The sequence below is a fragment of the Saccopteryx leptura genome, chromosome 3 (genome assembly GCF_036850995.1).
Source record: "Saccopteryx leptura isolate mSacLep1 chromosome 3, mSacLep1_pri_phased_curated, whole genome shotgun sequence".
Lineage (NCBI taxonomy): Eukaryota > Metazoa > Chordata > Mammalia > Chiroptera > Emballonuridae > Saccopteryx > Saccopteryx leptura.
This window is the reverse complement of record NC_089505.1, coordinates 34,995,629-35,022,129: the sequence shown is the minus strand read 5'-3', so window position 1 is coordinate 35,022,129 and position 26,501 is coordinate 34,995,629. Positions and strand designations below refer to the sequence as shown.

Below are 26,501 nucleotides of genomic sequence, written 5' to 3'. Positions count from 1 at the left end.
GAATATGCTGTTGCACACATAAATGTTAAAGAAAAGTAAGGAATATAAATTTGTGATTTCCACATTGGGTGGCTCCCTAGGCATCCACCTTAGAATCTTGATTACAAGTGTCATTTTAACAACTGGTTCGCCAAACTCAACAAAGAATTAGGTAGCAGTTCTACTGAACCAATGTGGACTGGCTTAATTCCACCACTGAAGATAGTGAAGAAGTAGAATAAAGGGTTTAAGAGTCATCTAAGGTCAAATTATTAGGGGTATTATTGTCATAGTAAAGAATTATTCTGTAGGCATGAAGAGCTAAGCATTTTAAAGCAGAGTAACGACATGAATGAAATGATCTTTACAAAGAGATTATAAAGTGATAGTGTGAAGGATGTGCTCAATGCACATAGACCAGTAGCTCAGCCAATTATACAGAAATGGTAATGAGCAGAGATTTTCTTTTTCCATCAGAAAATAAAACCATGTATTTTTCTCAGAAGAAATGGAAGAAAGTTGCTGGGTTTTATTCTTATATATGTTACCTACTAACATTGGTTTTACTGTTAGATTATAATAAAGTATATAAAGAGTACAGAATACTTGTTATACTTAAGTTTTTTTAAAAAATGTTTATTCTATAATTTTTGAACATCTTGATAGTTTTTTTTGAAGTTTTATGAATGTTTTCAAATGTCCAAGTTACTATTCTCCATTTTGCTAGAGAAGTTGATGAATCCAACATATTTAAATAAATGTTTTCTTTATCAGTGTTTTACAAATATCCAAGAACACAAACAACTTGTTTGTGTTTTATCTCTTTTAAATGGCTCTTCTTCAAAAGCAGCCATAATGTAAATTATTAGATAAATAGCCAAAGGGTAACTGGCTGAAGAGAAAACAAAAAGAAAGTATTTGAATAAGGAACACACCAAAAGATAATTTAATTTTGTATAACTAAAACTTGAAAAGATAAGATGTCATGGGCCTTAAAATTAGGAACTCATATTATGAAGCTACCTATTATAATTGCTATATACAATGTTTTTATTTTTTACTCTATTACTTACATTGTTCAAAATCCCTACTGTATAGGTAATAAAACAGGATTTATATGCCAAGACTGTTTGTCAATGTCAAGTATTATTTGATGGTTTTGACTTGATTTGGTAGGTCAGGTCAATCAAAACAATGAAACTAGCTCTATCCTATATCTAGTCTAATTATACTGTGAACATGTAGACATTTCGTAATAGTAAAGCATATTACATGTTTGCTGCAAGGGGTTGAAGTCCTTAGTTGCCCTTCTAGCCTGTAAAATGTTGTTCACTTTAGCAAATATGTAAAGGAATAGTTGGATTAAATTTTGAGCAAAGCAATTTATTTCCTCACTTAATGCACGACTAGTACTAATGATTCTTGTAACAATAGTCATAAAGATGATTCATAGTTTTCTATGTGGTTTTATAAATGCACCATCTAGAAGATAGAAGATTCTAGTTTAATTAATAACATTTATCTTTTGGTTCTCATTTTCTCCCTGGAGTAACATTTCTAGATATGGTAAAAAAGGAAATCTTTACTTAAAAGATTAGGTTTTAAAAATGAAATTCAAGGTTATTAGCTGAAAGTTTTTTTATAGGTGTGGGGAGTAGCCTATATATTATTCTATTATAATATATACATTTTTTATCTGTAAATCCACAGGTATAATTAGAACTTAATTGTTATAATTGTCTTTTGAGGGTCAAAGTTTAGATAAAAAATATAAGAGCAGTAGAAATTTGCTTTAAGCTTATCCTTGCAAATAACACCTTAATTGAGTGTCTTTTTCTATGTTATTCTCCATCTCCTTCCCTCTGATTCTGCTCACCTCCATTACTTCCTCCTTACTTCTTTTCCTTCTGCAAATATTTTTTGAATGCCTAATGAGTATAAAATATTTTAATACAATGCCAAATATATTGTAATATAAACAAATGCAAATATTTCTTAGATTATAAGTACTGTTAAAATTAGTCCTGAGCACTATGTGAAGAAGGTAAAAGTCACACTTTTGGATGGACAATAACAGGAATGGGCAGTGACTATATCAGGGCCAAATTGGCTATTTAAGACCAAGTCCCGTTACATAGAAAGGATCTTGCAGGTACTGTTGGTCTAGCAGGCAAGAGGTCATGTTCCAGCTCACAGAGAGGTAGGTTCTATTAGACAATGACTCAAGTAAGACTTTAACGAACAAATTACAGTTCAACATGGCCTTTCAGCAAACCCTTCTGTGGGAAAGTGCATGGTGAAGGAGAGCATGGGTAGTCAGGAGGAGGGAGGCACGAGTGGTGACTAGGGCATCAAAAAAAGTTAGTTATTAGAGAAACCACGTCCCTTTGTCTTCATCAGTGGCATTACCCAGGTGACAGAGGAGTTGGTCAAATGGGGTGAGCTTGTGTCTAAAAATGTTAATTTAAATTGTTTGGCAAAACACTTTTTCTTGTTTGTTTGTTTTTTTTCAGGGGAGGGGAGGATATGTAATTATAGAATCAAAATGGTATCTAAAGAGGGTAATCAGAGAACATAGTGATCAAGACTTGGAGTCAGTCTAAATTCAAAACTCAACTTTACTACTTACAAACTATGTGACTTGGGCAAATTATTTAACTTCTTTGTGCCTTGGTATCTTCATCCTTAAAATGAAGAAACTAATAGTATACATATCCTAAACTTGTACTGAGGATGAGTTGAAATAATACTTGCAAAGTGTTTAGGGTAATTCTTCGTCAATTGTAAATGGTTGTGAAATATACTTTATAAATTGGATAAAGCCTTCATACATGAATAGCTCATAACTGAAATGATAAATACTGCAATGTGAGGTGATGAGAGTTTGGACTAGAAGTGTGCTTGTGGTATGTAGAGGCAAGAGTGGGACGAGAATTTATTCCCTCTGGTTTTGCAAGGCCAATCCAGTTCTTATCCAGACATGTCAAGGTAGCCTCGATGTCTTCTTGTAAGATCAGTTGTATTAGTATTAAAAGAATCTAAGATTTTATGGTCTTCTTTGAACGGACAAATGCTGTTTAGACTCCAAATACATCCTGAGTTAACAAAATTTGAACCAAACTTCTCTTTCTGGTAAACTTAATGATTTTCATGCCTAGAAACCTTGAGGTTTCTGAGAAAAATAACATACGACCAGTCCACTTGAATCCACAAGCTGAACAAATAGGTTAAACACAGCAGCTAAACAAGATTTTAGAGCTGACTCAGAGGCTGTTTCACACATCTGGCTCATTAAGGGATAGCTGGCTCTTGTGGTTTCTATAGTGTGTGGTGTGTGTGTGTGTGTGTGTGTGTGTGTGTGTGTGTGTGTGTGAGGGGGTATCTCCTGAAAATTTTTGAGATTTAAAAAGTCTAATTTCATTTTTCAGTACATAAAGTATCTATTTGAAGAGTCCTAAAAATATGAAGATACTTTTTAACACTATAGAATAATGTTGATTAAGAAATGCTTAATTTTCTTACAGAGGGTTGATTCCTATTTTCTATTATTCAGGGGGAAAGTCCCATCAGATGACAAAAAATGTGATTTTCTGTGTTACTTTGTACAGTCTGTAGGGAGCAAAGGATTATTCTTTGGTGTATGTTTGTAATGATTTGTCTATCCTAATTTTGTATTCTGTGTTGCTCTTGGGCTTTTCTCGCCACATTTCCCCCTAGTGGGTTATTTATACTTTTAACAAGATGATGAATGGTTTTTTGGTATATTCTAAATGTGTTTATGTCCTCTGGAGAACCTAAGTGAAACAAGTACATTCTTGCAGAGGAATCCTAATATGGTTACCTATTCCTTGGAAATTGACTTTATCTTTGATTCTAAGAATTCTTTACAAATTGAATGCTATATATTAAAAAACTACTATATTTCATATTTTTAATAGAGATAAGATGGAAGAGATTTTAATTTCTTTTAGAGAGGAGTATTTTATAACATTAAATAAATCCATCTAGGGATTTAGATATGTATTTTCTTTATATGCTACTATGAAACTTAAAAACATGAAATTATTTTTCTCCTTTTTGGAGAACCTTTCTCTTTCCTTCTTTCTCTCTGATTTCCTTCTCTGGACCCCATCATATTTTTATACTTTGGCATTTGAGCACTGGGTTATAGTTCTGACTGAAATGAGATGTATCTATTTGATTTTATACTGCACACACACATACATGCAAAACACATGATGGTTAATTTTGGAGAAGAAAGAGAAGAAAGAATGTGCACAGTTGTCTGTGTAAAGAATTTGTACATTGCCTGACAAAGCAGAGGTGCAGTGGGTGGAGGTCAGACTGGGATGCAAGGGGACCCAAGTTTGAAACCCAAAGTTTCACTGGCTTGAGCGCAGGGTCACTGGCTTGAGCCTGAAATCATAGATATGACCCCATGGTTGCTGGCTTGAGCCCAAAGAACACTGGCTTGAAGCCCAAAATTGCTGACTTGAGCATGGGGTTACTCGGTCTGCTGTAGCCCCCTGGTCAAGGCACATATGAGAAAGCAATCAATGAACAACTAAGGAGCTGTGACGAAGAATTGATGCTTCTCATCTCTCTCCCTTCCTGTCTGTCTATCCCTATCTGTTCCTCTTTCTGTCTCTCTGTCTCTGACACACGCACACACACACACACACACACAGAAATTTACATTGGAATTTCGAAGAGATATTACTTGCTATTAATATTCCATTTAAACTGAAGTGTAAAGTAAATAAAGATAACTTATGTTGAACATTTAATTTATAGAAATATTACACATCATTTATTTGAATGCTCTGTTATGTTCTGATAGAAACAAAGATAAAAAAAATAAGAGAAAAAAGAGAAAGAAAAAAAGAACCAGAAATAAAAATGGAAAAAAATCTGAAGTTCTTTGGAGTAGAAGAGCAGCATAATTTACTGGGTATTAAACGTGCAAAACACACTCTTAAGTATATGGCAGTTTCCATTTATATTTGTAACAGTGGGATTTAACCCTGAGAAATATATTTTCCTTAAGAGTATTTCTGTCAATGAGGTGAACTAGTTATAGTCTTACTAAGTACTGAGAAAGGATTGAAATCAAGGTACTACAATTCACACAAGACACTAGTGCTATAATGATATATTCTTTGGTTGGTATTGATTTATGTGCAATTCAAAGTTTTAACTTAACAAATATTTAATAAGTACTCTCTATTTTCAAGGTACTATAAAAGGCAATGAAAATTAAAATAATAGTAATAAAAATACAGAATCCATGTTCAAAAAATTTATCATCCAAAAAGGAAACAGATATGTCAAAGAACCAACAAAGTTATAATAACACATAGTTAGAGGAATTTAGAAAAATGTTGTCTAATTTTGCTTGGGGCTCTTTGGCAAGCTGTGCCCAAAGAAGGAAATCTCGAGATATGTTCCAAAGTTAGACCACGTAGGAAAGGGTATTTCAGGCAGAGGAAACTACACAGATCAGATGCATTGAAGTGATATAAAGTAGAGAATATTAAGGTGTTGGGCAGATGAAATGTATTATGCTCACTTTGTAAAAGATAACACTGCCCACGTGGAGGCCGTTGCCCAGGTGATATTAATGTGTGTTGGGGGCAGGCAGGATCCTTGTAGCCTGGGCCTTGGTTTTAGGACTAAGCCTTTCCCACCCTTTTTGATGTGGGGCGGTACAATCCAATCATGCCTCAGCGAAGTGTCTTTGTATTAGAGACTTCCCTGTTTTGTATATTGGATTAAAGGTTTGGATTTCTACACTATAAAATGGGGGCAGAACGAGAGCTTGCTCTCTTGGTTCCTGGGATGATTAGCATGAGAGAGCAGAGGGAGCAGAGCAGAGAACAGAGAGAGGCCATGTGGCCAGGAGAAGCAGCCAAGATGGTGGAGTGTTGAGTGAGAAGCCAGTTTGTGCAGAGTTTGTGCAGGGAGAAGGAAGGAGAGGGGGAACAGAGGTGAATAAGTCTGGTGAGCTAGAAACCTTTGATGCTACGAAACTCAGATAAGTCAGTAGCTTTGTGAGCACTGAATGTGAGTGGGTTTTGGAGCCCAGTGTGTGTTTTTACTTGCCTGCCGGGTGCAAGCTAGGATTAAAGATTATGGCCCACCAGTTTTTGGCTCCGTTGTTTCTTTACCGACTGTCCGAATCCAATGCGAACCTGCATGGGCCGGGCTGCTGTGTTGGTAGCCCTGGCTTCTGACTCTACATAAGGAAATTGCAAACTCAATGACAGAATGCTTCTGGAATTTCTAAAAGGCATGACATGACCTTGGAGCGTGACAAAGGCCAGTCTACGAAAGGCCTTATAATGCCACCACATATATTATAAACTTCTAAAGTGGAGTCCTTTTAACCCCAAATATTAGGAGAAATAATACTATTATTATAATCCCTGAACACAATATGTCAACCAATAATGCAAATCTATAAAGTGTTGTGAAATAGGATGGTGTAGTTTAATGGCTTTATTAACTTAGCATAGTTTAATGCTAGTGGTCATTGTTGCAGGATGAATCTAGAATCTCTGGGGTGAAGGAAAAATCAGACCATAAATAGACATGAGGTTTAATGAGTTTCCAAGAGGCAATTTTTATCTTGTCAGACTGTAGAAGAGAGTCACAAAAAGAATAACACTCATTTATTAATTTATCCAATAAATCTTTATTAACTGCTCATAACATATCACTGTGGGAGATGAGAATCTAGCTCTTGAGGAGTTTATAAGGCACCACAAGCCTCATGCTTTTGGAGTCTGAAGAACTAAAGTAATAGAATCTGCTCAGTGATGTTGTGGCTACTTCCTGCCCCCCAGGTATCCTGAGTGAATTATGTTTCTGATCTTCAAAGATTAGGAAGGTTAATGGACAATTGCATTTCTTAATGTGCTTGTAAGTGCTTCTTTTGTGAAGTGAATGTTAACCTATTTATAAGACATGCCACAAAGTGATTTAGTGGGAACTCTAAGCTGGTGCTACAAAATCTGGGCTGTGAAAAATAAAACAAGGAAGTCCAGATTTTACAAACGTAAGGAAAGTAGGAGAGAACGGAGTGCATGAGCAGAGCAAAGAGATTGCATCAGCGAGCATGACAGACAGTGTTGGTTGGTGGCCTACTCACAAACACTCACTGATTCTGCTCCTGTTCTGCCTAGGGATGATGAGCATCAGGAGAATTTGGCTTCTTTTCCAACTCCAGGGGTGAAGCTTGATTAGTCCAAGCCAATTATGGTAATTCCATGCCCCTGCCAAGTGATTCATTCTGGCATTGGGCAAGTGACAGAATTTTGGCAAGTGAGATGTGAAGGGAAATCAGTTGGATAGCTTCTAGGCAGTTTAACCATTCTTATTGAAGGACATAAGGAAGCAAATATGCCTTCTATACATTCTGGCTTTTGAATGTTGTTGTGTGAGCATATAGCATTTGAAGCTACTAGAGCCATCTTGCTATCATGAAAGGACAAACCTGAGGAGAAAACCTACATGCAGATGATGGCAGGAGGAAAGAGATGGAAATAACGGGGTTCCTTCCTGGTATAATGAACTGCTGAATTGACCAGTTGGCCATTCCTGGCCTGTCACTGCTATGAACTGCTATATAATGTAACTGGTATCTTAACAGAAGCCAGTTTTGTTTTAATGGCTTTTCTATTTCTTGCAGCCAAAAGTGCCTGGGATAAGTCCTCCTACCCTGTTAGTATTAGTGTTTGAGAGCCTGAGAATTAAACTGATCAAAACCAGATTACCAGGAGAAAGATGATAATATTTGTATGTGCACCTAGTCAAAAAAAGCAGTTAAAACACAGAGACAGTTAGACCCCAGGGACATATATACATTTTAACAATGGGCAATACATTATGGAGAAGGGACTAGGCAAAGGCAAAATGGGGTCTGGGTTCTCAGGGACAGTAAGCTGTAGGAAGATGACTAGGACATATCTGGTATATAAATGTTTTTGAGTACTGTTATGAAGATGAACATTGTTCTCTTTGTCTGGGATAGGAGAACACATTTACAAATGGAAATTTATGTCACCTTTTTACAAAAGGGAAATTTGTGCTCTGCTTTTAGGCCAAAAAGGAGGAGGGCAGAAAGTTCTTCCTGCACCTGCTGTTTTCATTTGTCTTTACCCCCAAATAATCTTTATGTCAAGGGACTATTTTGGGGCATCATATTCTGACCCCTTCTGCATCCTACTTGAAATGGCAATTACTCTGCATTATGGATTGAATGCTCGTGTCCCCCTGCCAAATTCCTATGTTGAAAACACATCCCCCAAAGCGATGGTATTCAGAGGTGGAAACTTTGGGAGGCAATTAGCGTTAGAAGAGGTCTTTGAAGATCAAGCCCTATGAGTGTGATTAGTGCCCTTATAAGAATCACCAGAGAGCTGAATTCCCCTACTCTGCTCTCCTGCATGTGAGGATAGAAGTCAGCAATCTGCAACCTAGGCAGAGGGTCTTCCGAGACCCCACCATGCTGGTATCTTCATCTCAGACTTCCAGTTTCCAGACTGTAAGAAAAAAAATCCTGCTGTTTAAAAGTCACCCAGCTTATTGCATTTTGCTATAGCAACCTGGACTAAGATATCCCACTCTTCTGTACCCAGAGGTTGAGCTCAAGTCTTTTGTTCAGGGTGGTGAGTACACTGTGTGTGGTCTAGGAACTAAAGCAGGTTGGATGGGGCTTAGTTCCCATGTTAAACATATTTATAAACCATGATTTTTATGTCTATAGTAAAACCAAATTTTGGCCATCATTATAGTGAAGCTAGAGGTGATTAGTGAGTAGGAAATAAAATATATATAAATGGTTTACAAAAAAATTACTAGCAGGTTTTAAATTAAGGCTCTAATAGTTTATAATTAGCCAAGAGCAAAACAGGCAGACCAAAAGTAAGTGATCAAAAACTAGTGATCAATAGACATGACCCCATGGTCTCTAGCTTGAGCCCAAAGTCACTGGCTTGAGCAAGGGGTCACTCCCCCCCCCATCAAGGCACATATGAGAAAGCAATCAATGAACAACTAAGGAGCCGCAACAAAGAATTGATGCTTCTCATTTCTCTCCCTTCCTGTCTGTCTGTCTCTATCTGTCCTTCTAAGGAGCCTCAACAAAGAATTGATGCTTCTCATTTCTCTCCCTTCCTGTCTGTCTGTCCCTATCTGTCCTTCTAAGGAGCCTCAACGAAGAATTGATGCTTCTCATTTCTCTCCCTTCCTGTCTGTCTGTCCCTATCTGTCCTTCTCTCTGTCTCCTCTGTCTCTGTCACAACCCCCCCCCCCACAAAAAAACTAGTGATCAATTGGGAAGACAGCTATTTCTCAGATATAAAATAAATGCAGTTTTTTAGGAAAATTAATGGGAGTCAATGACCCTCAGCTGTCTCTTAAAACACACATGTAAGTTAGAGAAAGTTTAACAATAAATAAAGCCTGGAGTATGGAAATTCAGTGATTTGTATTTTATGGTCAATAAAAATGTCTTGTTTTATATTGGTATAAGTACAATTTGTGTAGGAGTCTCGACAGTGGTGGTATTCAAATAACTTAACAGCCGGTACTCTGCCCTAATAACCGTTTTAAATATAAAAAATATACCAAAAGTTAGTTTATTATTTCATGTATTTAATACTTAAATAAGAATAATAAAAGAGGTACAGAAAACTAGATAACAAGAGTTTTAAATGTTAATAAAAAATATTAAATAATACCTGTCAGAAAACAATGAAACTGTTATTTAAGATATTTCCATATTGCTTCTTGATTGGTATCCTCACTTCCAATGTTTATTGTTTTTTTATCCAGGCATCACTGACTGTGTGATTTATCCCTAACCATATTTCACTGTAGGAGTAGGATCCTGTTTGTTTATCTATGGACGAAATGAACATTACTACGGGTACTTAGAATAAGCCATCACACAGATGAAAGTTAAAAAAGAATAAGGGCTCTAACTTTGTGATTTCCACATTGGGCAGCTGGTTTCGGCACCCTCCTTAGAGAGAACCCTGATTACAAGTGCCATTTTAACAACTGGTTCGCCAAACTCAACAAAAAATTAGGTATTGATTCTGTCCAACTGATGTGAACTGGCTGAATCCCACCACTGGGTCTCGATGATGTTTAAGAACCTCTTGATTATATGAAATTGAATTTCAATGAAACCAGACTATTTTGTGAAGTATCTGACTTAGCATTTATTTTTCTCTTTAGGATGATGATATTGCTTTAATTAATGTATCTAAAGTTTGAATGGATAGCTTTATCTTTTCAAAGTAGTGATTTTCTTCAGAGACTTCAGTTCTATGTCATATATTGCTTACCTTTAAAATATCTATGAATTGCTGCTGTTTTCCCTTCTTAAACTGGGAGAACTTTATTCCTGATTGAGAAGCAAGGATTGAAAATGTCACTTTTTCCTTTGAGATGTGGAAGAAATCTTTTGGAAATGTTCAGTTTTTTGTTTGTTTTTTTTAATTTCACAAAGTGCAACATATACTGTATAGATAGTTAGGTCAAAATTTTTTTCCATTTGCATTTCTCACATTCAAGTATAAGAGTTTGATGCTCATGCAAAACAGGAGGCAGAATCTGGAAATAAAACTCTCCACCTGTTTTAGGAAATTTAATATCCATCTGAAAGCAATTATTGTCAATGTTAACATATTGGGGAAAAAATGTCATAGTTCAAATGTCCAATGTGAGTGGTCAATTTCTGCTTTACTTTCTCTGTGATACTGGCTTAAGAGGGTCTCTCTCTCTCTTTTAAGGAACACTGTGCTCTCTCATGGATTGATAAACAGCAGTCATGGCTCCTTTAATATGTATCATGATTCCCAACCAAGAAAAAATTATTCACTTATACAGAACATGTTGTAAGTATAGGATATGCTATCCTGAAATTTATCAAGGGTTTGCTGTGTGGTTGGCTTGTCTTAAATAAGTGATCATAGCACTTTAAAAATCATTCGAGCAGCTTCCTAAACTACATGGAGAAAAATTCTATTTTCTCAACCATTTATTGGATACCATTACAGGATAGACAGCTATATGCAGTCTTTATGGCCATAAATAAATAAGAATCTACAGTCTAGTTGAAGGAAATAGATGTGTACCTGCAAAGATATCTAAGTGTAACAAAAAGCTGCTGGTGATACAACTGAAGTACAATTAGATGACAGTGCAAAGATTAGATACCATTTGATGAAAAGGAAACCATCTATCCATTCATGCAACAGGTATTTATTGAACATCCTTAATGTGCCAGGAACCATGCTTTGTGTCAGAGTTATGATGGTGAACAAAATAGACTTGTGGAACTTATTCTTGCATGGGAAAATATAAATTAAAATGTTTTACTATATTTGCCAATTAGGTTAAATATTATGGTTGAAATATATAACTGGGTGAGGGTTGGGTATGTACATAGCAGAGAACTTAACTTCCATATTGTGTATATATTTTTAGTGAGCTAGGGACCATAAGAGATGCTCTATACTTAGATTTAGCTGTGTGACTCTAAATCACACAAGAAAAGTTATATTTTTCTTATGTCACAGAGCAAATTAATATAAATAACGGAGCCTTCAAAAATGAAAACTATTACACAATGTAAGTCATGTAATGTTATAGTTAAAAGTACTGCATCCCAGAACATCATTTCAGAACAAGATCATTATAAAAATTAATTATGGTAAGGTCAGCAAATGAACTTTTTGTCACAAGCATTTCACAAAAACATTTTATAGTAGGTACTTGTTAGTCTTTGAGATAGAAGTCAGTAGAATGCTAGATATAGAAACAGGTAACAGTAGTTTCAGAGAAAAATAATCATAGGGGAGGATACACAATGTGGGACAGAAATGGGAAGTCCTGATTCACTTTCTTTACTTGAACAAGTCGTCAGTGGGAATATCCCATTTTATAGTTCTGATCAATTTCCTCAAGGAGAAATTCTTTCCACTCAACTCCCTTCCCCAGGAATGTCATCTCACCAATGAGTAATTATGACTTCTCTAGGAGGTCAAAGAGACCTAAGGACCTATGCCTGGGTCCTTGTAGGTTAGATTTTGCACCCCACCCCATTTATTAAAGATTACTTTATATTTTCTATTCCTTCACATTTTGCGCATACTTTCTCAATTTCTATTCTTCTTTTAAAGCTAAGTCCTTAAAGATTAAACTCTGTAGGCCTTGAGTTTTAATCTAACTATTAATACATGGCACATTGACACTAGGTTTAATATTGTATATTTCTGACACTTTCTGAGTAGTCAACAGAGGTACCTAATAGCCAAACCATAACAAATAAATAGAAGAGGTAGTCTGTGCCTTTTTTGTCATTCTCAAACCACTCCAAATTATAATAAGAAATCTCAAGAAGAAAAAAAATCCTAGACTTCCCTGTCATCTTTCTTTATGTCAGAAGCACTACTCTGACATTCTAAGTTTTTAGGTAATATCTTACAAGAAACTGAGAGGTGCTTTTGATACAGTTGCCAACTGTGGGGTTTACTTTATGCCCACACATCACTCTCAGCAGGTCAAAAATTGTTGTATTATGAGCATCTACATTGGTTCTTCAGTATATTCACGGTAACAGCAGCACATCTCCGGGAAAACACCACTTTTATTTTATGGATCTAGGGGTGATTTGGCATTGACATCTGTCAGTCCATTAATCCCTAAGAAAGATTTGGCTGAATTAATTTGTTTCCTGGTTAATCCCTTTCCCATCTACTGCTCCATTTGCATCCTTTACCAGGTTGCTGTTTGGACAGTTTAAAGATACCTTCCAAGGTAGAGAAGGGTTTTTATCAAAAACGTGACAATCGCCTGACCAGACAGTGGCGCAATGGATAGAGCGTCGGACTAAGATGCAGAGGACCCAGGTTCGAGACCCCGAGGTCACCAGCTTGAGCGCCGGCTCATCTGATTTGAGCAAGGCTCACCAGCTTGGACCCAAGGTCACTGGCTTGAGCAAGGGGTTACTTGGTCTGCTGAAGGCCCACAGTCAAGGCACATATGAAAAACCAATCAATGAATAACTAAGGTGTAGCAACGAAAAACTGATGATTGATGCTTCTCATCTCTCTTCATTTCTGTCTGTCTGTCCCTATCTATCCCTCTCTCTGACTCTCTCTCTGTCTCTGTAAAAAAACAACAACAAAACACAAAAAACCCAAAAATGTGACAATCAAGCACATAAATATAACATTAGTTCAGTGCAGTTTTTGAAATAGGAAATATCATTAAATATAAGGAAGGATTTTTGTACTCAACAGCACTTCAAATTCAGGCACATTTAATGACAGTCTTGCTCTGTGCTTCCCGAAAGCATGGGGGCTCAGGCTGCGAACTGGGGGGAGGACATAAAAATGAAACAAAGGAGGAAACCCACAATGAAGGCACTTTTAGGCTCTTTTAAAAGCCTTATTACCTGGCTGTACTTCTATTCAAATGTGAAAACAAAGTTTAAATCTTTTGTTTTTATGTAGAATAGTGGTCTATCACTAGAGAAGACAGGTTATTTTTTCCTCTGTACTTGGAACAATCTTCTTCCATAGTTGCTGTTTTTCTGGACTCTACCTCCTTGCTTCCTGATGGTTTCCCACCTGGGTACCCCCCTCTCCTTTCTGTTTTCAGGACCATTTTTCTTTTCAGGGAAAATTAGAAGAAAGTAGAACAGAATAACCCTGTATTGTTTGTGCTGTGTCTCATAGCTCATAATTTTTATCTCTTTTTACACTAGTTAAAAAAAATATTGTATTTATCCTTTTCCCTCTCTTCTAAATACCTTTTTTGCTTTTGTGTTTCTTGTCTTAGTTAACTGTACAAATTTTCTGTTTCTCTAAAAATATTTGAAAAAAAGTCCCATTATGTTTGTATAAATTTTTTCTTCATTACTGCCATCATCACATCTTTTATTTTAAATTTATTTATTGATTTTAGAAAAAATGGGGTAGAGATAGAAAGAGCAAAGGGGGTGGTGAGGATCAGGAAGCATCAACTCATAGTGGTTGCTTCCCATATGTTCCTCAACCAGACAAGCCCAGGGTTTCAAACCAACACCTCAGCATTCCCGGTTGATGCTTTATCCACTGCGCCACCACAGGTTGGGCCATCCCATCTTCTATATGATTTTAATGTGGTCTCTGCTCAAATAAGTAGGCTGCGTACTGCTATTATTTATGCACAGATTACACAACATGAAAAAGACTCTATCCTACTTCTCGTCTAAAAACATTTCTATGTATTGCAATTCATGTTTAAGTGCTCCAAAACTGCACACAGAGCCTTGTCGCTGCACTGTTGCTTATTTACACTAATTCTTCTTTATTTAAGTGGGAAATCCATCTTGTGACTCCTTTTAGGGTTGGAGATATTGGAGGATTAATTGTTCACATGTCAGCTGGGAAAAGAAAAGTGAGGTGGCAAGTGTTGATATTTGGATTTCTAAAGAAGGCACTTCATTTTCATCAAAAGATGATGACACCAATTAAGATTTTATTTGTACTGGTTCATTTTTCACAAATACAGAATTAGAGGAAAGCTCAACATTTAAGGCCTTTGTGAAAATGATCAGCTAATAAAACTCAGAATCTATACAAGAAATGAGGCAACTAGAAATTTAAAAAGAAAAAGCTGAATTTAGCACTGTTAGAAATTTTACACTGGGAGTGGGAAAAATGAAGAGAAATAGCTTTAAGTATTCCAACTCCAAACTCATTTGAAAGTACTCTTTATTGCCTATTTACTAATCTTGATATAATGATACCACTGTACATTTTATATCAACTCTATCAATACTGTTATCACTGTGATCTTCATCAATATTGTGATTATCATTGAACACTCATTCCACAAAAGGTAAGGTGCTGTGTGTTGTTCTGTAAACAGAGATTAGACAGCGGCTCTGATCACCAGGGTGCTATAATCTAGGAATAGAAACAGCATATATACATATCAATGAATGAATGCTAATCAAAATTATAGACATTTAATGAGTCCCCAGAATTTGTCCTAATTGTGATTTTTTTGCATTACATTTTTACATATAATTCCTTTAACCTTTATAGTTTGATTAACATTGGATTTTAATCTATCTGGTTTATATAAAGAAAACCTGTAATTGCAAACATGATTTGTCTTCTTTATAAAAAAAATATGCTATAAATTACATTTGAATTGCTAGAGAATACAGTGATTCTTTTATTGATACCTGTTTGTATTAATTAGTGTAATTTATACTTTCTACTGGAACAAGTAAAGTTATAAATTCATTGGATCACCATAAAGTCTGATGGGGGTTTGGGCTGAGGTCTTTTCTGGACTGCCCATTTCTGAGGAATAACTGGGATATAACTGGGATATAGTCCCCTTCAGTTGTGTAGCTCTGCTGTCTTGGAGCCCATCACTTCCTGCCTCAGATATAGGAGAATGAATAAGCTATCAAATGGGACCTAATAAGACAATATCATTCTGCCTCTGTTCCATTAGCCTGAAGTTAGTCATATGGCTTCCACTTAATATTAAGGGAGGCTGAGAAATGTGGTCTTCATACACGCCCTCCCCAGAAAAAAAGAGAATAGATTTAATGAGTACATAGCATTGTCTCTGTTGTACTATATAATATCCAAGTAGAAATAAAACTAGATATTAGGAAATTAGAAATTTAGGATACAGGACTACATGAAAAATGTAGACCTGGAAGACCATGACAAAATGTAGGGTTGACTAGTTAGATGTTAAATAATGAAAGTCATTACCCAAAGCAAATGAGCAGAAAGGGATTTAAAGAATGCTTTTAAAATTGAGGGACCAAGAATAAAACTTGGTATGGCATAGACATTTAATCACCTTTTATTGTCCATTTCTTTTTCTTCTTTTGTAACAATACTGATTTACTGCCCAGTTAAAAGTCTATTTTGTACCCTTTCTTGTATTTGGGTATGACCATGTGATTAATTTCTTTCCACTGGTATATAAGTGGAAATGGTATGGTGAGATTTCTACAAAGTCTCATTGGAAAAGAGAAAATATGAACTTCGTCTTGCTAGCCTCTTTTTTTTTTTTTTTTTTTTTTTGAGCCAGAATTGACCTTTAGTATGAGAAGCAAGCACTGGGATGATAGAGAATGAAGATAGGAGAAGTCTGGTCTCTCAACACGCTGCCTGCTTTCTTCTAGAATTTCTTTACCTGAGAGGAAAATTATACTACTATTTTGTTTGAGCTTCTGTTAATTTTTGTTTTCTATCTCATGCAGCTAGTCCTAATCCTAACTACTAAAGCAAAAGTTACCAACAGTGAACACAAATGACTACATGTTACACTGAACTTAGAATTTATTTAAAATTTTTATTTATTGATTTTAGAGACAGGAGAGAGAAAAAAGAAGTGGGAGGAGGAGCAGAAAGCATTAACTCATAGTAACGTTTCTCATATGTGCCTTGACCAGGCAAGCCCAGGATTTCAAACTGGTGACCTAAACATTCCAGGTCGATGCTTTATCTACTGCATCACCACAGGTCAGGCTGAACTTAGATTTAATACTTTCCAATTCTGATTCTTCCCACATGAACATTATAGTTTCATGATAACAACAGCAACAATCTATGGAATATAAAACCTTTGACTTTCTGCTATTCTTAAGTCACTCAAAATTATAATTTAGCAGTAAAAAATTTTTAAAAATCTATAGCTCTCTATTATCTTCCTTTTTGTAAGGTAAGCAACCTGTCTGGCTTTCTAAGTGTTTAAGGGACCAATGTCTTTGGAAAATAACAACTCATGAAAACAGAAATGACTCAGTAGGTCTTTATGTCTATATGAAATATATATATATACTCTAGAAGGTGAAATAGAATATGTTATCCTAAAAATATTTTCATTGATTTTGGTAAACCTATTTTTTTTCTTTTCTTTCCTTTTTTATTTTTTTTAGAGAGAGAGAGAGACAGACAGAAAGGGAGAGAAATGAGAAGCATCAACTCATAGTTGTGGCACTTCAGTTGTTCCATGATTGCTTTCTCATATGTGACTTGACCGGAGGAATCCAGATGAGCCAGTGACCTCTTGCTCAAACCAGTAAACTTGGGCTCAAGCCAGCAATCATGAGGTCATATATATGATCCCACATTCAAGCCAGTGACCCTTAGGGTTTCCAACCTGGGTTCTCAGCATCCCAGGTCGATGCTCTATCCACTGTGCCACCACCTGCTCAGGCTGTAAACCGATTCTTATAAGCTGTTAGAAATATAACATCTAGGACAATTTCGAAGCCAATATACTCAATGAGCAATAAGTAACATGGTTTTATAAAGGATAAGTAATTTTGAGATTGATAGCTTAAAGCAGAATTACCAACCTTGAGAAGAAAGGAAAGGCAGCAGATATGATATGTAGTTTCCAGAATTTAATAAACCATTAAAAGTACCTGAAGAAATGTGTGAAAAATTAATTTGAATTCGCAATGTCATTTTGGTTGAGAAATGAGTGGCATGGAATGAATTGGAAACTGTCGGATGGTAATAAATACGAGGTAAGATTAATGGCATTACCCTGTACAGAGCTATCCTGAAACAAGTCAGTGTTATAATCAGTCTCTCTTTCTCACTCTCAGTATAATTTTACTAGTTTTCTGAAAGAATAAATCATATACTATTCATACCATTTAATAAATCGAACTCTATTGCATGTTAGACTATTGTGCTTCTCAAGAATTTTCATTAATTATGATAAACTAAATGAATTGACCATAAATTTGTTTTGTTTTATTTCAATGACTTTGTTTTTCACAAAGCTGTATTTCATAGGTCTGTTGATTGCAGGTACTTTTACAGACTCCCAACCTACATTACATTGTTTTCTTTATTCTTAAAAAATTTTTGGAAAGGGTACAACTTTCTCCTAGAACTTCTTTCTTGCTCTATTTCTTGAATGCTCTGCCCCCCCTAACACACACATTGTTTTTCCTTTGCTGCTTTTCTGTTTGCTTTATTGCTCTCAACTAAAATATTAGATTTCCATGTGTCCACTAGTGTAAATGAGTAATAAGATGTTAGGATTGTAAGGTACAGAAAGATTGCTCTTTAGAATTAGATCTGGTTCAAAAGTACTACTCAAACTAATGAAGTAATCTTGACAGTTTATCTAACAGCTTTGGATCTGACTTTATTAAAAAATGGTATATAAACGCATGTGTTATAGGCGTGCTGTGAGAATTAAATGATAAGGCACATATAAAAATGGGTAATGGGTCTATCTTATAGAGTAGGTATGTAGTCAATAAAGATTATTGTCTATATGTTTTTCCTTATGTCCATCTATTCTTCCAACCCTCCTTTTTTTTTTTACTTCATCTCTCTTATTCTTAATAGAGACCACAATATTCTAATCTAAGGTTTAATTTTAGTATACCCCTTAAGTCACACTTTGCCAAAATTTTATTCAAACAATGAAGACTCAGATAACCTCTGCAAGAAAACAAAGGAGCAGACAAAGTTATTTTTATTCTGGCATATTCAGTGAGAACTTAGGGGAAATGTTTGCGTTGGTTGCTTTCTGTATCATCTCAGAAGTATTTTCTCATTCCACTCTTGATTTTACTCACCCACACATTCTGATTAATGTCATAGCGGTGGCAAGCATGTAGATGACTAAAAATGTATAAATAGTAAGGAAGAGGCTGTTTCAGGGCAGCGTTTTGAAATAGCTCTTTTTGTGATGGTTAACCATATTTCTCTTCTGCCAGAGTTCTAGACTTCCATGATAGTAGTTAAGAGTCATTCTACAAGTGAAGAAAAACCAGCCTTGACAATAATTGCTCCTAAACATTCTCTCTGCCACTATAGAAACTTAGCACTTCCTTATCCTGTTCCTTCCTTTCCCTCACCTTCCTTCACACTGAGTGGACAACCTTTGTTTGAAATGGTAAGCACTGAGACAGTTCCTCTCTCACCATCCACTCACTTTGCTTCCTTCCTTTCTTAAATGCTTCCTGAATTGTAACACTAAACTATTAAGCAGCTAATGGCTACAATTTAAAAAACTGATGAGTTAGCTTATATTTATCTTATATTTTCTTACAAAGTAAAACTATTGCAGGTTGATTTAATATGTAGAAATAAATACTCCTCAGCAGAAGTCCAATTATAATGAGAGAATTTGGGTGTTTAGTGAAAAGTTGCTACTTAAATGACCATTTTGGAAAAGAGGCACAGAAACGGTTGACAATCCCAAGGAAACACAGATCCATTTGTGTTGCGTGTGCAGCTGCAGATGTCATTTTAAATATCCATGTTATGAATAAGTGGTACAAATACAAAGACACATCTATACTTGGTATGGAATTAAAAAAACAAGTAATTTGTTTTCCAAAAATCTATGAATATATCCTATAATTCATCAGAAACAGCAAATTTACAAACACAACATTGACAAAAATATGCAAAATTTTCCCAACAGTTTACTTCTGAATACGTTTATAAAATATGACAGAACATAATAAATTTTGTGTCACTTTATTTTCCAAAGGAAGTGCTTGGTTTGTAAACACCAGAATATCACCAAACTATGTTTTGAAATTCATTTCTTTTGGAGCTAGAATTTGAAACATTACATATTTTCTTGAAGAAAATATTCATCCACTTACTAATAATGATGCCGAAGAAATGGAAATGTAATTTCTAGAAATCACTTACAACTTTTTAAAGTTTTATAGCTCATGAACAGGAATACTGAAGATTGAAGTTGATTTAATATTTAGGAGAAAGAAGAGAGTGTATTATTTATATCTCTGATGTTAGAAAAAATACATTTCATAAAATGATTTTTAAGTCAAATTTTAGAGTGAAAAACGTGTGCTGAAAAGAAAAGAATTAAATTTTTAACACTGTAGTTGACCTAAATACCTTAAAGTTATTAGACAATTTTGTTTCATTTACCCATCAATAAAGAGAATGATAATAATAATTATTTATTGCACAGGAGTCTTGCAATAATTAATTAATGTTTTAAAGTACTTTGAAGATAAAAAGATCTTTATAGGTCTCATTATTAAAGGTAAAATTTTATGGTAAATATTAAGCAACCAAATTCTTGTGTTTAGTCTCCTCAATATATTTTTATATGCTTCATTTGGATCCCTGTGTTAATTAGGAATTTTGAAAACAACACTTATGAAAAGGACATAAAATCTTTCAATCTTGTTCACACTATGAAATCACGGATACCTTGTGTTTGTGAATATGGGCAGGAATGGAGAAATAGATGTAGATAATATAGAAAATATTATTAGGAGAGTGTTAATGATTAGGTTAGAGCTGATTCATTCTACACACTCTCTCATTTACCTATTCTCACCCACTCAATAAATGTTTGTATCATCTCAGGCAATGGGAACAGAGAAATGAAAGACATAGTCTCTGCTTTCATGTTTACAACATAGTTGGAGAGAGTCAGGTAAACCAGACTTTGTACATCTAATGCACCTTTGCCCTGTAATTTCTGTAAAACATCAATTCTACCAAGTGTCTTTTAAAAAGTGTTGACTAAAAATAAAGTTTTGAAAATTATAGATTATATGGTTTCTCATACCCTGGCCCTATGTAAAACAGATAAAGGTGGATATATCTCTATCAATTAGGCTTTATTTTAGCCAGCAGTTACTTTGTCAATAAATCTTTCCTTTCCTTTCATATAACAACTATTAGCAACCTATGATAGGTTAGGTAGTTTCCACTGACCCCTCCACACTATTCTATGCCTGGGATGCTGATATTTTGGATTTCATGCTCAAGGGCCCTGTGTTAGGTTTTGGTTGTGTTTGGCCCAAATGGGAAATGTGCACCCTGAGGAGGGAAGAATGAGAGAGAAGAGCAGGTCGGGCATTTATTCCTTGGCTCGCTCTTTGAAGTAACAAGGTCACCACAGATTTGCTGCATTCCTCAACTGAAGACTACAACTTCCTTCACATGGCCTTTCCCATAGCATAGAGCTACCCCTCTGCATTCTAGGGCTGGCAAGGCTCCTCTCCTGTGGCAAGTCTTATGATTCTATACTATTTCTCTTTATGAACCTGTTCACACAAGCTCTTTATTTAGCCTTCCTCAAATTAGCCCTCTAGGACCTCACTGTTATATATGAAATACAAGACTTGAGACATACTCATATGGAGTGCTTAAAGAAAGAGTTCTGCATAAGAAGAAGTCCAGAAAAGTTTAAATTTCATATTATGATCCATAAGAATCTATTGAAGAATTTATCTGTTAGCTTATATATTGTTTCTTTTTATTTTTTTAAGTTTATTTTTAAATGAGGCAAACCCCAGAGGTTTGGCTGTTTCTCAGACCTATTTTGCTATTCCTTATGTAACCCCACTTTTGGAATACTTGATTTCAAAGCAAATTTAAGGTTTTAGAAATGTGACATGAGTCAAAAACTACTGTGTTGTACTCTGGCAAATAAATTGCAAAGGAGGGAAGAAGGCAATGAGGCAAGGAAATCAACTGAGATGCATAGTGTATACTGAGTAATTAATATTTTATTAATAAATGGAGAGACTAATAAATATAAAAAGTTGATTTTAAAAATTTCTATTCAGCACCATTATAATATCTGATATTTAGATAGGGACAATGGAGGCTAAAATCTTTGGTTAAAAGATTGTTGTGAAGCATGATATTCTCACAGTGATAAAGTATCACTGCATAGATTGTTCACAAATTGTAAGGGTGCAATGTACCTTTAATATGGAATGATCTGGTGGTCACTACCCAACCCAAGAAGATAATCACAGCAGTTGTGATTAGTTGAATGAGCTGAAAGCTTGTGTCTCCTCTGGTTGCTATGCAATATAAAATATATGTAAATCATTACCAATAAAGTAGTCTTGCCAATAATGTTTATTCTGAATAAAGCATCTACCTAACTTGTAGTTTATGAGAAGTTTTGTAATTAGAGAAACATGTTAAATCTCACCATTTTGAATCAATTTAACAAGTCCATAATTTAAAACATTCTCAAAGCCATTACTTTTAAGAAAATTCAAAGTCAAGAAAAAAAGAACACTGTCTAAAGAGAAAGAAGACTCTAGATTAAAGGTGATTTTTAAAGTATAACAATACTTTTTGTAACATATGACTCTTTAAATAAATATTAGAGTTTTAAAAGCCTATAAATATATTTTCAACATAATTGGGAAAATTTGAGTAACAACTGAATTAGATGACATTATAAAATTATCATTAATATTTTTTGTTGTGATAGTGATGTTGTACCTGTGAAGAAGCATCTCCTTAATAGGATATGTGTGCTAAAATATTGTAGATTTCAATTGCTGTAAGTCTTCTTCCTGTGTAGTGAAAATATTTTGTGTTACCTATTGGTCCTCATTGTACCATCTAGAGTTCAAACATGAATTATGAGTTAATACTATCAAAAATAAAAATGAAAAACATTATCATTGTTACCAACAAAATAATAAAAATATATACATATAAAAGAGAAGATTACAAAAATTGGGTGTCTTGATATTATTATATTAATTATATGACACATTGACACACCCCTTTTAAATGTATGATTCCTTCCAACAGATATGTCATGACAGAAGTAACAGAAGTCAACTGTTTCCCACCACTTAGATGCCATTAGGTTGCAGTCCCTAAAATAAAGATTTGTTCAATAGTCTGCAAGTATAACTTATTTTACAATATGTATTAATATATATATATACAGATTTATATGTCTGTGTGCTATCTTTTTTAAAGATTATATAGCTTTATATAATAGCTATATATAGCATATGTAATATATTACTGCATTACTGTAAAATAATATGGTTTGTAAAACTATTTTCTTGAAATTGTTAAAATATTCTTAATTATTTTATACTTGATATGCATTGTAAGAATTTCATGGACATAAGAAATAACATGTATTGTCTAGAGCAACTCTTTCTTTCCCTAACTCCATCCTCTTATTGGCAAGAAATGAACAAAAACAAGTGATTAATTGATGGTGAGATGTTAAGGTATAATATTATTGCTCAGTGTTGATGGCTGTTAGGTTACTTACCTATTTGACCTCTAATTTTGCAACATAAGTCATTGAAGTATGTATAATTGAAACCAGGATTCTGCTTCCAGCAAGCTGGACAAGGTTGCTTTTTTCCAGAGAACAGAACTATCTTCCAGTGGTGAATCTCAAGGACTATACTTAGGTGGAATACTAGGAAGCCCATAGGGTTTAAACCTCATCCTCCAGTCTAGTACTTTGGATAACAGTGTTGATATTTTGATAGCCATCTCTTTGATATCTGTTTCAATTTCTGAATTGTTTAGAACTTGAAGAGGGAGGTAAAGTTTAATTTAGTGCCCACTCCCCAATGTCCAGTATTTAGTAATGCAGATATATTGTGTATTTGTAGCATGCATTGTGGTGGCCAAAGGAACCCAGAATGGTTCTGTTTATCTGCAATATTGTTTATTTTAGGCTCTTAGATCCAATGATAATTTAAATTACTCTCAGTGGACACCGTTTCCTTCCCTTCATGCTTTACAGCCCCAAATAATAAAAGATTCCATAATTTACTTTAAAGTCCATATTATATAAGCATGATTTTTGAGCTTTATGAAGTCTTAGGAGAAAGAAACAAGTGGTAGTGATATGCTCATTAAGGAAGCAGTGCCATAGGCCCTGGCGAGTTGGCTCAGCGGTAGAGTGTTGGCCTGGCTGTGGAAGTCCTGGGTTCAATTCCCGGCCAGGGCTTCTGCTTTTTCCACCCTTTCCCTCTCCTTTCATTCTATCTCTCTCTTCCCCTCCCACAGCCAAGACTCCATTGGAGCAAACTTTGTCCCGGTGCTAAGGATGGCTCCATGGCCTCTGCCTCAGGCACTGGAATGGCTCCGATTGCAGCGGAGCAATGCCCCAGAGGGGCCAAGCTTCACACCCTGGTGGTCATGCTGGGTGGATCCTGGTTGAGTGCATGTGGGAGTCAGTCTGTCTGCCTACCCTCACTTCTCACTTCAGAAAAATATAAAAAAAAACCCACAAAAAAACCCAGTTCCATAGGGTAAAGAGGTTGGCTTGAAATCCCAGCTCTGCCTTATATTAGCTGTGTGAACAGGTTAATCTCTTTTGTCCTTTTGTTTCCTTACATGTAAAACAAGAACAATGACAGTATGTAGCTCATAGCATAGTTGGGAAAATTAAATGAGCTAAGACAGCCTGACCAGGCAGTGGAGCAGGGTATAGAGCATTGGACATGGGATGCTGAGGACACAGGTTTGATACCATGAGCTCACGGGATTGAGTGTGGGATGATAGACACAACCCCATGGTAGCTGGCTTGAAGCCCAAGGTCGCTGGCTTGAACAAGGTGTCACTGATTCAGCTGGAGCCCCTCTGTCAAGGCACATATGAGAAAGCAATCAATGAACAACTAAAATGCTGCAACTCTGAGTTGATGCTTCTTATCCCTCTCCTTTTATGTCTATCTGTCCCTGTCTGTCTGTCTCTCTTTCTCGGGTGTGCACCTGCTAAAAGAATAAATAAAAATAAAAGAAATACATGAACTAAGACATGTGCAATGTTTACTAAGTCCCTGCCATTGAATCCTTAAAACATTTTGCTTTTATTATGCATACTTGGTTGATATAGAAGAAGAATTGATGGGAAAGCTGGAAATTCATTCTTGCCATAATTACAGTCTTTTTTTAGAAATTTTAAAGAAAGCAGAGGCTACACCTATTCAAAGGAGAGGAGCATTGATCATGATCTTTGTCCTGGAGAACTGAAAACAAATGGGACTTACATGCCACCAGGAAAAAAAAGAAAGAAAAAGGATCTGAGGAGAAGGAAAGAAAATAAATAAAGAACAGACAAATTATCATTTATGCAGGGGAAACAATCAAGAAGAAATCATCAAAAAAAAGGCTAAAGAAATATAAAGGTGATTATTCTGAATTGATCCACCCATCATCAGACTGATCAAACAGCATCTGTAAGATTGCAAGGTGAAATATGTATATTTTCCTTACCATTACTTACGTAGATGCTTTCTCTACTTAATAACAACTACAATAAGCAACTGGAAGATGTCACTTAGCTAGCATGTTAAGCTGGATCTTTCTTAACTTTCATGGTAAAAGTTTTGTCTATGTTGACTACGTATTTTACCCTAGATATCAAACTGATAATATAGATAAGACATGCATGTGCTTTGGAATTAGTAGTTTTCTATCTAATTTTTTTGATTGGTACTTTGTAGATTTAGAGAGAAATTTGGTGAGAAAAACATTAATGTTATCATATATCAAAAATCAACTGCTACCTTTTAATATAAAAAGAATTGTGCTTTTGAATTATTTTTGGTGTGATCAGTTATATCTATAGTATCTTAGTGGTATTTAAAAGTATCTTAGCCTAACAATTCATCTAGAGAAATGCAGAGATTACCAAAATAACTAATAAAAATAATTTAAATAACAAATTAGCTTAATTTTATTTTATAATAATCTAACATTTTGGAAATGTTTATTTACCAGTATTTACATAATACAAGGACATTCCTTAGATTAATTATGCTTATTTTCAGAGGCTTATCAGGATGCAATATACATGGTTCTGTTTAATATTCTTAACATTCCATAGACTTAACATTAGACATTTAAGTGCTTTCTGTTAGAATTTGGATTTTTATTTTCACCCCTAGTAGCAGGATAACTTTGAGATATGTGTGAGAAATATAGAGTGGATGGCAAAATAGAATGCTATGATATGAAGGAATATTTGATGGAAATATAATGGATTCAAAGTTTTTTGTTGAACAAATGAAATCAAAGATTTTCCTCTAACATCACAAACTAACTGCATTTCATTCTGATTTCCTTAGAGATACATATAGAAAAAAAATGTAATAAATACAGTACTTAGATGTTTACTTAACAAAATGTTCTTTTCAGAAAAAATAATGATACCCTTTCATTGACATCATCCAAGTGATAATATACTTTTGTTTCTGTCATTGGAGTAATAATAACCTTTCAACCACATCGCTGCACAGTGCTTCTTTCTTTTATTGTACATAATGCATAAAAATAAAAACCCTGTATTATTTCTTAAGGAAAAAGGTTGTTATTTAAAAATTTACAGACATCTGAAAACTGCAGTTCCCTACTAATGTGTACTAAAATTTCTATAGATACTTGGAACTTTGTACAAAAGTTTAATTTTAATACTCTTTCAATTGTCATATTATACTTAGCTATAGGGCTTAGCGGTTTCACATCTCAAAAAAAAAAAAAAAAGACTTGAAACCAAGTGTAGTTGCTTATGTCCCAATGATATGGAATTAGGTTTTTTGCCAAATACTTCTCAGACTGTTTAAACTTGGGTTTATATAAATTTATATAAAGTTTTACCAGTAGATAAATTGTATGTTACTCAACAACAGATGTGTCCAAGCTTATGTTGATGGGTTATTTAAA

At 34.9% G+C, this 26,501-nt stretch overlaps 1 pseudogene; it reads right to left on the bottom strand.

Annotated features, from left to right (window-relative positions):
* LOC136397068 (GTP-binding nuclear protein Ran-like) overlaps positions 1-26,501 on the bottom strand; it is a 241,508-nt pseudogene that overhangs the window by 143,542 nt on the left and 71,465 nt on the right.